General features: G+C 37.4%; 3 non-coding genes across 3 annotated transcripts; all 3 read right to left on the bottom strand.

Annotated features, from left to right (window-relative positions):
• Positions 1 to 3,636: 3,636 nt before the first annotated feature.
• LOC148869908 (U2 spliceosomal RNA) lies at positions 3,637 to 3,831 on the bottom strand. The gene has a single exon (XR_016108535.1). It is a non-coding gene; the product is annotated as a U2 spliceosomal RNA (small nuclear RNA).
• A 3,150-nt stretch (positions 3,832 to 6,981) lies between these two features.
• On the bottom strand, positions 6,982 to 7,098 carry LOC148869907 (U5 spliceosomal RNA). The gene has a single exon (XR_016108524.1). It is a non-coding gene; the product is annotated as a U5 spliceosomal RNA (small nuclear RNA).
• Positions 7,099 to 8,113: 1,015 nt separating this feature from the next.
• On the bottom strand, positions 8,114 to 8,273 carry LOC148869906 (U1 spliceosomal RNA). Its single transcript, XR_016108465.1, has one exon. It is a non-coding gene; the product is annotated as a U1 spliceosomal RNA (small nuclear RNA).
• Between the last annotated feature and the right edge of the window lie 4,160 nt (positions 8,274 to 12,433).

The following is a 12,433-nucleotide window of genomic DNA, read 5'->3' as shown; positions in this document are numbered from 1 at the left end:
CTTATAGGCAAGGTCTCTCCTGAAGGCGGCGTAACGGACTTTCGGTAATGGCTCTGCTATCTCTGCACGTTGGGTGTTATTAAGGCTAGAACCATTAAGGCAATGACCATGTGGCCGAGCATCACTTTGTCATTACTAGAGGACGTGATTGAGGTCGTAATGACGAACTCACATCTTCACCCCACAACGCCCTACAGTACATTCCCGCCTTGTATCGAGAGCATCTCCCGAAAATGGCATCATCAGTTCTGGTACCATCGGGAGATGTTTCAAATACATGGCGGGAATGTGCCGTGGGGCGTTGTGGGACGGAGATGTGGTTTCCGTAATGACTGCGATTATGGCTTCTCATTAAGTCAAAAAAGGAAAAGTTGGATTCACTCTCTGAGGCATGTGCAATATGCCAATATCCAAGCTCGCAGATTCAGTACACAATACGCAATACTAATATTATGAATTTTTTTTATCAAACATGAGATATCATTTGAGCAGCTGGATGAGGTTGAATCTTAATTGTTGAATTTTGGCACGTAATTTAATGGTTGGATCACGGCACATTAGTTGGATGTAGTCTTGATAAGAGCTGGTCTCTTTTCCCACACAACTTTGCCAAAAGTCCCACATCGAGCAAATACAAAGGATCGATGGGGCTTGAGCGTAGGGAGTTGGGTTTCTTGGTTCTTAGAGCGGAGGGCACCGCGTCAGGCTGGCTTCACAGAGCAGCGACAACCTCCCGCTCCCATCGGTGGAAGGTGGAAGGATAACGAGTCGGTACTCCGATGATCCACTAATGTCCTAGGGGTCAATCCCAATCGGACGATCACCTTTTTTGCCCTGACTCCGTCAATTCTGTCCAGGTTCAGCTTCCCGTCTAAAGTGGGGGTTTTTCAAACCTTTTTACTTTGCTTATCTTCTGTATCTGCAGTGAACTCCATTGACAACATCGGCTTCTGGGAATTTGGAATAATCCCATGATTCCTTTAATATAAAATCTCTTGTTGAAAGTTGCATATAATTCGTTAGGTCTTTCAACTGATCCTCATTCCTCGTAAGAGTCCCGGGCAGTACAGTAGATTCAAATGCTGTTAGTCTAAACATGAAACTAGCAAATCAGAGTGAGATTAAGAATTAAGACTGTTGTTTCTAAGGTTAAATTGACTATTTTTAGACTGGATTTTAAAGGCTCATAAATCATTTGAGACTTTGAATTGCGGAATTAGTAAGGTTCATGCATCAGAGTCCCTTTCTTTAAAATTTCTATGCAAAACTTATAATCACAGCCAAAGAACTTGTTTTCCAAAGCTCCCATTAATTATCTTAAAACTCATCTTCGTTGAGAACTGATACTGCCATCAGATCTATTGTAAGCACTTCAAATTCTACTAAATGCAAGTATCCTGTTGAACAAATAGCCTTGGTCTGTTAGGAAGTGGCAGCACAGATAAACGAATACTATTCACTGGTTGTTTAGAAAAAAATGCATTATTGCCAGTAGACACTGGCTACAATTATTTGCTGAAATTCTATTTTAACAACTAGATAATTTAGGGAATCTGGAGACAAGTATGCCTAATTGCAGTCATTACGGAAACGACTGACAATTGTCCTTATTTTTGGGTGGATATATGATGGTAATGGGCACATATGTGGTAGAGGTGTTACCAGAGTGGGAAAGATAAGTATAGAGTGATGTTGCTCTGATACCATATTAATGATTTAAGGAAGATAAAATGCTTCAACCATTACGTACGACTATATATAGTTGGTTTAGATAGTTTAATGTATTTTATAGATTATAAAACACAAAGTACATATGAATAACTAAAAAGCCGTTTGCGTAGCTAATTGATTCTGATGGATAGAGATGGATTACAATTGTCCTTATTTTTCTCTCTTTATTTTTTTCCTTAAACCGCCATTGATCTTCTCACTTTTAAGGTTTAGGCCATTCAGAGGTCTAAGACTTTGTCAATTGGGTTCTACTTCTATCCATGATTTAAAGCCATTCAGGTGCTGGTTCGATTCTGAGAGCAGTCACTTGTTCAAAAAAAGTGCCAAAAGGTTAGTGCCATATCCAGTCCAACTCTGCCAAGACCCCAGATACCTGGAACCAACATTCGACAATGGCCTTACTGTGGACTTTATTTGCATGTAAAGAAAGAATTATAGCCATAGTTCTGCCATTCACCTTGACCATGTAGATTTTGAGGTCAGGTGAGCTCAGGGAACATTTGTTTATATGGGAGCACTTAAGAAGAAAGGCATACATCTGAGTTCTTCTTTCCCTTCTGAAGAGGATGGCTGAGGTTCTGTTCTGGTGTTATCAATGAAGTTTGTACTCAATTCCCCTATTCAAGGTGATCCAGAGGCAGAGTAGCTGGCAAAGATTACTATGAATAGCTTAGTGGGCTCTTTAGTTCTCCAGTATTTCTAAAGTAGGTGATCCTCTGCATAGGGACTTGGATTTATAGGGGCACTGAGGAATGAGCTTCATCTTGATTCTTGAACTAAATCTTATCACTACCCTATAAATTCTACTATACCATCCAAATGAAAAGAAGAGATGCATTTATATTTCCCCCTAGAGAACTACAATGTATCTCAGAATATATAGTTTTTTGGGAGCAGAATGGCCTTGAAGCAGTAATTAGGATGAAAATAAGTCTAGTTTTTAAAACTTACTGTCAAATGCAATGATTTCATTTGATGTATGATTAATTCAGAGGAAACCTCCATGGTGGTATGTATAGTAACTGTATAATGCCATTTCCATATGGTCCAGTGGGAATCCTGTTTTCCTCAAAGATTTTACAAGTTTGCAGTGGTATATATTATAACCAGTTTTGTGTTAGGTCTCATCACAAATCATGATAATGAAGGTAGATTGATTTCTTTCGCTAACTCTCATTGGATCCATTGCATAACCCATTTAAGAAATTGTCAATGGCTGATGTATATTTTCCTTGCTGCAAAGTTCTTGTATGTTTTACTCTGATTTTTGTTGTTGCTGTGCATTTGTTTGCTCTATTCTTTTTGGTTGTATGCCAAGTATCCATGGTGAGATAATGCATGGGCTAATGAAGGAAAACATCCAACTGAATGGGAAGGTGTTTTCATGAACTCGTCTCCGATGGTTATAGCACCACCAAGTCATGAAGCTGCAATTTCTAACCGTTGGACTGAGGCAAATGCATTTTCCGGGAGTTGAACCACCGGAAAGGTATGACACTGGAAGAGCATTGACCAATCAAAACCCTGTAAAATTTTATGAAAACCACCTGATTGATCACCACTTTTATGATACCAGTCAGTCGTATGTTTTTCCAGCATCATAGTCAAACCCTTGATTGACAGGCACTTGCGTTGAGCTCAACTTTGGTTGAAAGACTCCACATGGGAGGTGCAATTTAGATGGGCCCAACCCAAAATTTTATGTCTGCTGGTGCTGGACTTAGATTTTCGGCTCCTGGGATGGGCTCAGGCCCAATACGTCGAGTTTTCTCATTTTTGTGAGTATACATAAACCGAAACAAAAATAATCAAAATTTATGAATTTGTACTAATGCAGAATAAATAAAGAACCCAAGGACTTGATATAACTAAATTTAAAACGGAAAAACATTAAAATAGGTTTGGTAGGGGAGCGCCAGGCCCGTGAAGTAGTGCAATGCAAGGGCGACGCATGGGAGCCCGAGTAGCAAGCTACTGTGATGGGCCTTCCCCAAGAAAAATTAATTTAATATCATGTGGGCCGATGGCCCACGTATCAGATATCAAACTGATAAGAACAGATACTACACTTGATCTTAGCCAAAAGGCCGAGAAAGGTATGCTTTTTCCAGTCTCTTCGCTTGCATTTTATAACTCAATTATTCTTCCAATGTTCCTCTACATTACCGATGTGAGACTAGAACCAATTTCCACTTCTTGCATCAAAGGAAGCCATATCCAAATTTTGAGTTCCATAGTCCACACTACTAGCATTGCAACTGTTAATGGCCCAACTAGATCATTCATCTAGTAGGACCTACTTTGAGTTCCATCCCACAAGGCTTTTCCCCACATCAAAAGAAAAACAGTGCTTTTTATCTGGTGATTCCCTATAGAGAATTCTTGGCAGATCTTTGTATCCTGGGTTCTGTTCCAGAAAGATCTTCTCCAGTTATGTTCTTTCCTTTCAATGGGTTAAGTTGCTTTTTGCCATAACATCTGTAGGTGGGTGTGGAGCTTTTAGCAGTCATCCAAGACTGAATTCTATGTTCTCACTATCACAGCACCATCTACCTGTAAAAACAATTGGATCAGCCAGAGGAATGTTGGGAAGGTAAAGATTTCCTATCACTAGGCATTGCCCTCTGGTTGGAATACAAGATGATTTCCAATTTGGCCATGCTGCTCATACAATTTGGGTTTCCTCAATGTACCCAACTCTTCATCATCATCTTTAGTTCAAAATTCTCTTATTTATATAGCACATATTGTTACTAAGAATTAGAATAAACAGTCGAGTGGCATTACCTCAGCTGCCTTGTACAGACGGACAAGACATTTTATAGTACTGTAACGTCCTTAATGTGTTTGTGTCCCCATTGGATTATTAGAGTAATTAAGTAATTAAATCTGTCTCAAGTTTACACAAACGTGAGTTATGAAAATCCAAAAGGAAGCTATCCAAATCAGAGCACCCATTTAGTAAAGAAAATGCAACAAAATTCCTGTAAAATAACACAACAAAAAATTAAGACTATCTGATCCGTGATAAATTTTGGAACTCGATTACAGAAAAAACAATATTTAAAAGAGCCCAACAAAGAACGAGAAGTGAAAATTTTATGAAAATAAATGAGTCAATCAGATCTTTTAATTATCTATATATTTAATGTAGATAATCATGAAAACAACATATTACTATCAAATGACATAAAAAGAAGACTTAGGATCGACAAGTAAATGTATTACGTACTCAACAAAAAATGAACAACCTAAAAAAAAAAAACCGAACCGAAAAATCTGATTAATTGAACTGATCAGTTTGGTTTTGGTTTGGTCTCAGTTAATCTAAAAGAAAAACCAATGGTTTAATTTATTTGCATTATATATAAATACATTATATTTACAATTATCTATTTATATCATATATTTTTATATTTATTTATATATATTATAAATATAAAAAACCAACAAACCAAATCGATCAAAAACCCAATCGATGGACTGGTTAACCGAATAGTTTCAATTAGGCTTCAGTTCACGAGATTTTCAAAACCCAGTGCTATCCATGCCATTTGATTTCAAAAAAGAGCCCACGATTCGGTTAACCCAACCATGAGCACCCCTAGTACTCACTATTACCAAATTACTTGAACACAAGCTGCACAAGAGTGGACAAATTAAAACAGCAACCATGCGATGTTCTTAACATTACAGTTCATATCTTTCTGAACTTTCACAATTTGAGACTTTGGCGCTTGTCACAATCCGAAGAGGTAGCAGTCTCGTTGTTAAAATCAATCACAATCCCATTTGTGATCTTGACTGATGCTGCTTTTCTTCAGTCTGTCAAATGCATTAGATACTCAAACCAGAATTTATATGCAAGACTGCAGATGACTCTTGGATTGAAAATGCTGAAGAAAAGGAAACAACTCAATAGGTGGCTCATCCAAGAAGCAATACTGTCCAATTGGATACTTGGGGATTGGCTCGATCAAAAGTATTTGTCTTTCCTTGAATTTAATAAACTCAGTAAAATAAAAAACCTTCTGTGATATAGGGTAGCAGTCCATCTCCCAATTTTCAAATGCTCCTTTGAAAGCTGAGGTGAGATTACCATTTGAAACAAATTACTACAAATATGGAGATGAGATGGCTTGTGATGAGGGGTAATTTGGTCCTCCCAATCATATAATGACATATGTGGCCTTTGGATGACACTTCAGCATTAAGTAAGCAAACCAATTCAGCAAGTTAGCTTGGAGCACCTCACCTAGGCCGATCTCAATCTCGGCAAGGCCAAACTAGTAGAACTTGTAAGATTATAGCGACCTATCCTAGGAGTCGGCCAAATTTTAGGAATCCAAGGCGACCTGCAAGGAAGAGCCCGCTAATCATTTCTCTCTCAACTCTCAAAAGAACTCATAAACCTCTCCCATTTAAGCATCGGATTGCCCTCCCCAGATAAAAAGACACCCAGCCACTTTAGTTTTCTTCTATTGGAGAACATATCAGCTTGGCCTAGCACAGGTTGGCCTTGACCAGAAAACATCTGAATCAGAATTTGAGTCAACAGACACGAGGGAGCAAACAAAGACTATTTCATCTACCAAAAAGCAATGAAAAATTCTGAACTGTTTTAAAGCAAACAAGGCTTTCTCTGAATTCTCAAATCTTTTTTTTTTTTTTTTGGGTAAACTTGAATTAATTTCATCGTTCTCCCAAAGGAAGAATTTTCATTGAAGAACCAATGGGGGAGAACCCCGCTACATGCAAATATTTAATCTGACAAGAGAGCACAGAGCTTATCAAAGCAGAATTAAGGAAACTCAAAAAACCAGGTGGCTAGCTTTAAGGTAATAATTCCTGCTTTGCCAAAGAAATGCTGGCGCCCGCCGATTGCTAGAGAGGGGGACGAAGTGCCAAGACACCTGCTGAAAGCTAGACACTTCAAACCGTACGTATATCATCGAAATGACTTGGATCTCCACACGGACAATTGGATTTGAGTTTGGACTATTCGAAAACCAGTTGAAGAGAGCGATACAAGTCGGAATATCAGACTCCAAGATATTCCAAACTTGGAATATCATCTTCAGACATAGCAGCAAACAAAAAAACCAGATGATACGCCAGCGTTTTGCCCAATTGGAAGACTCCATTACAATACAGTAAAAAGCCAGATATATGCTTACAAGTACGATACCGTAAAAAAGAGAATTAAGCATTCGAGGAAAAAGTAGTTTGAAAATAAAGATTTGTTCAGGGCTTCTCAGCACTGAGAAAGCCTTTCAAAAATAAGCGTATGCAGTTGAATGCGACGAGCACACGGTATTCTTTAGTAAAAGGCGAAAGAATGGTTCGCTCTGCGCTCACCACACGGCTCCGTGAAGAATAATGCAGTCTGAAGTAAAATCTTATATAAAATCTGTGGCCAATGAAGTTATCCTCTTACGTCCGACATGGGATTTAGGGAGGAGAGAATCGAATCAACTCTATCAACCGTGGACTTAGGGTTCAATCTACTTATTACTAGTTGCGTTCAACATCCACTAAAGACAGAAGTGTTTCCATTAAACCAGGTTAAGTCACTACACATACAAAGTCACAAACTAACTACCACTATCGGTCTATCGCTATCAGGAGCTAAACCAACTCTGAAGAAGGCCACAATCATATACGCTGCTAATGGCTGAAGCTTGGACAGAATTCGACTTACAGCTACAAATTGAGTAGGGCCCAACCCAAACCCAAGTCGCGGGCCCAACTTCAAAAGAGCAGAAAGCCACGCAAGAAAAAATTGAGTCCTGGTTGAAAGAGCAAGGGGGAGATCAGCGCCTACCGCGCAATAGAATAATGGGCGACCTGATTCTGGGCTCTGTTAACATGCTGAACTGAAGAAAAGTGGATCGAACTGATCCCAGAGCAGATCCACATCATTAAGAATGTTCCCCACAGAGAAGAAAACTCTCTGTTTCTTCAACTATTGACAGCACGAACAACTGCAGAAGTATCAGACTCAAAAAGAACATGAGATACCTGCTCAGAATTCAGAAGCAGCTTTCGAATACCCACGGCTTTAACCAACTCCCCCTTTTGAGTTTCAGAAATCGCAGGCGACTGCTCCTTGCTTGGACTCAGCAATGAAAGCTACATCGCATTTACATTTACCAAATTGGAGAAAGGTTGATGGATGGTAGTCTAGTCTGCTCTTCCTCAATCAAATTCTTAAGGTCCAGATAAAACAACTTACCCATGATTAGTATCTACAGGCTAAAACTAGTAACAAATTGAAGATTTATCTTAAAAAATAGAAACCGTTTTCAGTTTTAATCAGAAGCGCTACTAATTCACATTCAACAAGTGGTTAGTCGAATTAAAACTTGAATTTAATATTGGGTAGGGGCCGCGCGAACGCGTACCCCCGCTACAACAAATTATGACGTACACTCTCCCACTCGGGGAGATGTTAGGCGGGGACCCCTCCCTAGTGCAATGAAGGTCGCCAACCTAGGCCATGGGCCTTCTTGATCACCCATCGACCCCGTCCAGGTAAGTATGCATTTCTCTTATCCGTTCTCTCTACTAATACCTCCCTCTCTCACTTGCTTCTTTTTTATCTTACCGATGTGGGACTTAAGTACATCCACCCTCTTGCATCCCACATGATGATAGTGGGATCTGGGCACCCAATGACATCAACCATGTCAAAAATCATGAATTAAATAATGTTCAACCATCTTTGTGCATAGTTTTTAATTTGTTTTTATTATTTTGATGTGAAATTTTCCTTGACTGTCCAATAAAATTGAAGTCACACCCAATTGTTTTAGTGGGTCCAATTCTTGAAGGCGTTGTTTGGTTGTTTTAGTGGTTCCTATTGACTGCTTTTCCATGTTTGTTTTATTTGAATTCATGTGGGATATAAGGAAAAATCACTTTCTCTATTAATTACTTACATGCAGGGTGAGTAAACAACTTTTCTATCGATCAAGTGAACTTGCCTTTCTAAAAAATGAACAAGGCTATTACTTAAGTATCAACAGTACACAATACGAATTAAGGTTTCTCTCTATACTACTACGTGATTGTATTTACACGCCTCGTAGGATATTATCATGAGCAACCCCTTTTCTGTTCTCTTTTTACATAGTTTATACACACTATATCAAAAAGAGGCAAAAGATGTAGAACATGATGTTTGATAACCTTGTAGGCTAGATCAGTAGCAATGCTCTGGCTTATGAGCTCTCTTTTTCTCTCTCCCATCAAAGACTCCACCCTAGGGAAACAACTCTATGGACTTTGACACACTTTGTGATCACAGGTCATTATAATCCTCAAGTCTTTCAATTATTTCCTCATTGCAGATTCGAGTCATATGTATATATGTTGTATGTCAACAACTTAAAATTTAAAAGCAAAATTTTTCATGAACATAATAACTATGTCCTTGTATACACATAATGCTGATACTTAATTGACCCCAATCCTTATGTTTAGTAAATAGGAACATTTGACAAAAGGTAGAGAAGCCACGTCAACCCTAACCCAGCTTGATCTCAACCAAGCTTGCACCCCTAATACATTTATAACTAAATTTTAATTAGGCTTGGTTTAGAAAGATAAAAAATACAAATATATATATATATATACAAAATAATACAAAACATAAGGTTTTACACTCTATATATTTGTATTTGTACTCTTTTCACACCAAGTTGAGGTATAAATATAAGACAAGATCAGTGGACCTCGCATGCTTTGTCCCCTGCTCTATCTACCACATTTTTTTAATCACATCGTTGATTGGTTATCAATTTGTTTCTCTTTCTTTTTTTTTTTTTTGTTTTTTGTTTTGCATATATATCATGCCCCTTCAATAACCATTATTGTATTCTTTTTTTTTTATCCAAAACGATGATATATAACACTAACTAACAAAACAATTACAACTTCTCCACTGAGGAGACTCAGTCATGTCTTCTACCAAAAGATTTTATAATATTTATAGGGGGTTATTTAGGTAAGTTTAAAGCTATATTGGCTATACTGTCAACACATCTATTTGCTTCTTTGTAGCAATGAGAGAAGGTAACATTTGGACATTGGCTAATAAGCTGCATAGCGGTCTTGAAGAGAATTTTCATTCCCAATTGGGTGAATTTTCCTTGTTGAATAGTAGTAACAGTGGATAAGGAGTCTGATTCGATGATGAGAGGAAGGAACTCTTTTTGAATTGCTTGACATAGCCCCTCATGAATAGCCCATAGTTTTGTCATTTCAATTGAAGCAATGCCAATGTTGTTGAAGTATCCTCCACACCATCGACCCTAAAATCTCTGAAAATACCAGCAGCTAAGCGCGCCATTCCTGAGTTTTGCTTTGATGCTCCCTCTCTGTATTCAGCTTGCTTAAGGTTGTGTTTAGGAGGGACCCATGTAATGCATTTCCAAAACCTGATTCCACTTTGAACAGGTGGGTTAGCAGCAAAATATACATGTCAGTAATATTATTTATATCCGACCACATGGATTTGATGGATATTTCTTTCTTTTCAAATATTCCTAGATTTCCAAATGATCCACAGTATGACACAACAAGGATAATGTGTTTTTGGAGTTGATTTTGTAAACTATGAATCCAAGATTTAAAATTGTGAGGGATAGGTCTAGCTATTGGAAAATAGGTCCATATATCTCTGGTTTTTGGACAATTAAAGAATATATAGGCATGGTTAAAAGTATCGATACATTTCTGTATATCGGGAGAGGCATATTGATACTTAGATACACACAAAAATATTATTTTTTTGGTTTTTTTTTTTCAAAATTTGATTTTTGGAGAACTAAAAAAAGAATATTTTGCATTAAAAAAGAATGGGATAAAATCCTGTAAACAGATATATTGGAACCCAATCAAGCTTATCATATCAAAATTTTGAGCCTAGCATATAGGTGATGTCTTCATTTTGACTTGACAAAGAGAGCATTTTGAGTCAGCTATGACATTCCTATGGTGCAGAACTATACCAGTGAGGAGCTTACCTATACGACTCATCCATATGAAATGTTGGACTCCATCGGAGCATGGGAGCCTACCTATAATTTTGGTTACCACGTTATAGATGGTTAGAGGCTAATAGGATGGAATTGGGTGACCTTTTTCTCGGTTTTTCTGCTTCGGGGTCAGAATTAGTTGGCATATATACTTACCTGAATTGTGTTTAGTCTCATCACATATCAAGTTAATGAAGATAGGTTAGATTTCTTTCACTATTAAGTATGAATAACCCTCATTCGAGCTCTATTGCATGCCCTCTTTCTAGAATTTTGACCTGGTTTCAATCCCAATGTTGGTGGAAGATGTAAATAGCAAATGCATGTATTCCCCTCTGTGGAACTTTTCTGAAATGTAACTCTTAGAGTTATATTTGCCATGTATTAATACAAATGTATCATTTAATTTTTCATTTCCTTTTCTTTATACATAGGAGTGTCAACGGTATTTTAAAATCTGATTTTGAATTCGATATTTAACATAATCATATCGAATTTGGATATTTCGAATATCTAATCAGTTGAATTTGGATATGACATGATTTGACTTAATAAATATCCGAATTCCACTGATTATTTAATTTTTATATATAATATATAAAATATTTTATATAATTTATATATAATTAAGTTATATAAATAATTTAGATATTTATATACTTTATATCAATAAAATATTTATTAATTATCTAAAATAATTAATTAATCGAATTCGAATATGATCCGTTTACACCCATATATGTTCATGGAGAACATCCAACTTAAAGGTATTGTGTTTTCAAATTGATCGATGTACTAGCTATATGTCATCTCCAAGGCTTTGTTTACGGTTCATTTTGGTTCAATTTTATCATTTTATGAATCAAAGCTAAGGTGGAAGAGTTGAAACCTTTCCCATTAGAATTAAAATTGTGTATGGGAACTTTCTAACTTGTTCCTTATTATTATTATTATTATTATTATTATTTTGATAAAAACCAGAAGGGGCAAAACAAAACAAGGGGTAACACGTCCCCACAAATAGCCAGAATAAATGAAAGTCCAAGGAAGCTTACAGATATTAATTGAAACAAATTTTGGTTTAGATGTCTGGACCTCTTGGGCTTTATGAGTCAATCAATCAGCAGCTTGATTCGCTTTGTGGTAGACTTGCCTGTAGGTGGTACCTCCCTTGCATTTCTCATTCATCTCCCAATAGTCGAGAAAGGTCCTCCTAAGGTTCCACAGGGCCATTGTCACACAGTTAAGGTAGGAGATCACGAGCTTGGAGTCACTTAAAATAACTAGAGGGAAATCCCTAAAATTCATAGTCAAGTTATGGGCTTCCAACGCAGCCCAGGCCTCAGCCTTATTAATGGAGGCAAGACCTAATTTACAGGCTTTGTAATCCAATACCTCACCAAGGTGGTTTCTAGCTAGAGTAACAATGATGCACAAGCCCCTATTATCACAAGATGCATCAAAATTAATCTTAATTGTTCCGATCTCAAGGGGGTTCCACCTAACCAACTTACAATAGTTAGAGCTATGCTGAATTTAATTTGGGGTCAGAAAAACTTTCTTGGTATTCAACAAAGGAGAAGAGAGACTTTTCTACAACTTTAGATAGGGGGATTGAAATGTCCTTAAATACTCTTAGGTACCTTCTTTTCCAAAGATGC

The sequence above is a fragment of the Nelumbo lutea genome, chromosome 2, assembly GCF_056320005.1.
Source record: "Nelumbo lutea isolate HS-2025 chromosome 2, American lotus-T2T, whole genome shotgun sequence".
NCBI lineage: Eukaryota > Viridiplantae > Streptophyta > Magnoliopsida > Proteales > Nelumbonaceae > Nelumbo > Nelumbo lutea.
Note: the sequence above shows the minus strand (reverse complement) of the source record. Positions and strands in the feature narration are given on the sequence as shown.